The following is a 4,482-nucleotide window of genomic DNA, read 5'->3' on the forward strand; positions in this document are numbered from 1 at the left end:
AGATCTAGGAGGAAGCGTCCGGGAGAAAGGCTGGACCGGCAGCTCCATGGTCCAGTCGACGCCCTGCCCGTCGCACAGCTCACTGTCTCTGGCATCGTACCTGTAGCCTGACCCATCATCGACCGGGCTCCTTAAACCACCATGGTACGTCCGGATGGACGGTCCGCTCAGCATCCGATCACCAAAACACACGATCCAGTCGAGCTATTCAAATCGGCCCTATACTGCCGAGCTGACCGGCACACCCTCGTATCCAGTCTAAATTTGAGATGAATACGAGAAGGCCTGGCCGCGTTCAAGTATGCCCGTCACGTCGAACTGACGACCTTAGACCCACACGAACATACGAACACAACGGTCCTATGAGAAAGCCACTTCGGCGCACCACATGATGGGCCAAATCTGACTATTTATGCCGGACGATAGTAACCTAACCCTAGCCCGTCTCATCCCCCCCCCCCCCCCCTCTCGCGTCGCAGGTGCAGGAGTAGGCTCCGGACACGACCATGGAGGGCGCGAAGCTGGAGGAGGAACATGACGCAGGCGAGGCGGATCGGGCAAGACATACTAGAACCTAAACATGGCAATGCAAGACTATAGAGCATGAATTCACAAGGAAAAATAAGTTGAGGATCGGAGGAGAAACATACCGTAGAGCGTTCACGCGGAAGGATTCGGACTGAAAACAAGTAGGGAGAGATATCCTTCGAGGGATTGGAGAGTCTTGGAGAAAGAAGAAATAAGAGATTGAAATTTAAGTTTAGGGTTACCTCGGGTTCATATTCCCAAAACTGGATGCGGAGCGCACACGCTCGTACAAAATGTCATCAAACTCCCCGAATCATATTCTTCCTGAAACACACGTGGTACAACCGAGGGTAAGAGCGTTCGTGCTCGTACCAAACACCGTCTTAAAAATTCAGACCTTCTGTATATGTTGTTGAATATGCGGGGGTGTCTTTAAAAACTGGACCTTCCGTTCCATTTTTCCCGGGTGTGGTATGAGCGACTCTGTGTGCCGCCAAATGTCCTGGACCATTGTCTTCTCCTCTCCTCTTTGGTATGACATCCGGTACGAGTGTGGTGGCTCGTACTATGCACCGTCTCTACCCTAGAAGCTAGATTTGTAAATTTCTTCAGGGATTTTCTTCGTGGTCCTAAGAGGTTAGTTCCAACATGTCCAAAAGACAAAATTTTGAAAGTTTTCAACAGAGACCTAGTACACAGTAACTTTTATACATACCATGTCAGTAACGGACATTTTCTTCTTTTCCTCTTAACTATAGCTTCCAGCCTTCTATCACTCTTTATTGAAACGAACAAAAACAAAACAACTTACTTTCTTTTACCTTATTTGCATGAGTTGCCTCTCATGAAGCGCTTTGTAAGGTTGCTTCTCCTTTGGTATAATAACGCCTAGTCCATAGCATATGGCATTTAGGATGATTTCGTCTCCCATGTAGGTCTTCATCTTCTTTTTTCTAGGGAAATGCTTAAGAAATGATCATTTGAAGGAAGCAAAAAAACTTGCATTATCTTAAAAAAACATCAATGGTAGCTTTGATGGTTGTTGGTGTCAAAACCGACAGACCTCGGGGTAGGGGCTCCTGAGCTGTGGATCTCGGATCGGTGGTAACAGAAACAAGGGAGACGATGTTTATCCAGGTTCTGGACCTCTTAATGGAGGTAAAACCCTACGTCCTGCTCTTGTTTATATTGATGATGGTGTATCGAGTACAAGATTGATCTACCTCGAGATCGTAAGTTGTGCTATAACCCTAGGGCTAGATGAATGTGATTGTGATCCCCCCTATACGGGGTAAACTCTTTAGCTCATATACACGCAAGACATGGTATCTAGGGTTACATGGTCGATGTCGAGGGACGCAGATGGAAGCGGCAGGAGATGTCTTCGAGTATACGCCAAGTCTTCGGCAAATGTAGCCTTGATCACGTTCCAAGAGTGCAGCTTCCGGAGTGACCTTAATAAGGATGAGGGCCCACTGGCCCGGCCCAAGGACCACGGGAACCACGGGTCAATTAGGTTAGCACCCCTACCCCAGGACACTATCAATAGCCTCCGAACTGGTCTTCTACGCCGAAGACGACCTCTTCGATGTTAATGAATCCGGATCCGAAGTCCTTGGCTTGACAAACGAGTTCCCCTTTGTTATTCCGAGATTCTTTCCAAGCCTTCCTGGACCACTCCTCGAAGGAATGATGTCTCCCGATCGAGACCTAGCCGAACTCGCACTTCGTCCGAGGACATGGGGTTACTTACCTTATTTTTATCCCGGTTGCAATTCCACTCTAAACTCGAAATCAGGCCCTGACATTTTATGTCCTCATGGCAAGTCGACCCTCGACTCGCAACTGAGGCCCGCCTTTTTTCGTCCCGGTTGGAAGTCCATCCTTGATTTATAACTAGGGACCGACCTTTTTTGTCCTAGTTGAAAGTCCAATCTCAACTCATAAAATGGGGCCAAACTTTTTTGTCCAAATTGCAAGTCCACCCTCGATTCACACCGGGGCCTTTGTCCGAGTTGCAAGTCCACCCTCGACTCGCAAATAGAGTCCAACATTTTTGTTCGAGTTGCAAGTCCACCCTTAACTCACAACTAGGGCCCAACCATTTTTGTCCAAGTTGCAAGTTTACCCTCGACTCGCAGATGGGCCCATCCTTTTTTGTTCGAGTTGCAAGTCCACAGTCAACACATAACTAGGGGCCTAGGTTTTTAGTCCCAGTTGCAAGTCCACCCTCGATTCGCAAGTGGTACCTGGCCTTTTTTGTTCCAGTTAAGTCCATGGTCGAAATGCAACTACGGCTTAGACAATTTCTTGTCTCAGTTGTAAGTCCACAGTCAACTCACTCACAACTCGGGCCCAACCTTTTTTGTCCCAATTGCAAGTCCAACCTTGACTCGCAACCGGGGCCGACCTTTTTTGGTCCCAATTTCGAGTCCATCCTCGACTTGCCACTCGGGTCCAACATTTTTTTGTCCCCGTTGCAAGTCCACCCTCGACAACGAACAAACCGCAGATAAGCCGATCCAAGTAGGCAGGATACATTTTTATTCTGTTTTCTTCATGTTTTTTCTTTTCTTCTTGTATCATCTTTTCTTCATTGGTTTCCTCCCCTTTTAAATTTTCCTATTTTTCAAAAATTGAACTTTTTGATTCTTTTTTAATAAATTCACATGTTTCAACAAATGTCTGAAAATTTGTAAAATTGTTCATTTTCTAAAATTGATCTTGTTTACATTTTTTTAATTCAAAATGTGTTTATTTTTTGTTCTCTTCTTATTTATCTATTTTATCTGTTTGTTTTTTCCTGTTTGCTTTTAGTTCATCGTATATAAAAAGGTTCACTGCATAGAAAAATTATATGTATATTGCAAAAAATAGTGTGTATTCAGAAAATGATCATCATATATTAAAGGATTGTTCACCGTATATTAGAACATTTTTGTATTCGCTAACATTTTTTGTAATTTAAAAATTTATGTAAATTCGTGAACATGTTTTTTGAAATATATTTTGTTCCAAATTTGTTCCTTGCTGAAAATTAATTATAAAATATAAGAGTGAAAAACGCAAAAACCAATAGGCCAAAAAAAATCATAGGTAGCCTAGAAGCTAGTGATGAGAGACGTACTTGTATATGTTTATTGATCAGACGCGAAAGCTAACAAATCGATGTTAGCACTAGTGATCAGTCTTTTTCTTCCAAAAAAGCTAGCGATCAGATTTTTTTGTACGGATAGCTAGTGACTAGTTTTTTTTCATGGGAGCTAGCGACCAGATTTGCGTATAGGCCAGCCACCCAGGCGGACGTGGGGCTAGCTGGGTTTTAGTTTTAGGCTTTGACAAATTAAAAGGAAACAAACAATGAAAAAATGACCGAAAATTTTATTAATAGTAATTAATAATTTAATAATTACGAAAGTGGTAAATGATAAATGGAAATTTGGAAATTTGGAAAATAGTAAGGACGCAGTGGAAAACAGCATCCAGCTTGGACGCAGATGAGAAGGACGTCCTAGTCTGGACGCTGTTGTTGCCAGCATCCATCATCTGGTTGTGCCTAACCCCAACTCCCTGAACAGATAGCATGGCTGGAGGCCGCCACCTCCACCTCGTCCTCGTCGCCAACCTTCATCTCCCCGCTTCTCGGCTGGCCTGGCCTCCGGCTCATCGATCCCCGCCGCCCACTTTCCCATAGACAGCGCCTCGCCTCTGCCTCGTTGCCCCGACCTCCGACTCATCCCCATCGCCCACACCCTCATGGCTGCCCCCGATCTCTTAGCCTTATCTTTAATAACTTCTCATTTCTTAAAACATGATGAGACAAATTATGCTAAGAGATCATCTCTTGTCTTGTCTTAAATAAGAAAAGACAAGGTTTTTTCTTACGAATTCTCTCTCCTGCACCTCATCATTTATCCTACGTGGCACTACTAAGATAACACCATTGTACATGCC

The sequence above is a fragment of the Triticum aestivum genome, chromosome 2A (genome assembly GCF_018294505.1).
Source record: "Triticum aestivum cultivar Chinese Spring chromosome 2A, IWGSC CS RefSeq v2.1, whole genome shotgun sequence".
Classification (NCBI taxonomy): domain Eukaryota; kingdom Viridiplantae; phylum Streptophyta; class Magnoliopsida; order Poales; family Poaceae; genus Triticum; species Triticum aestivum.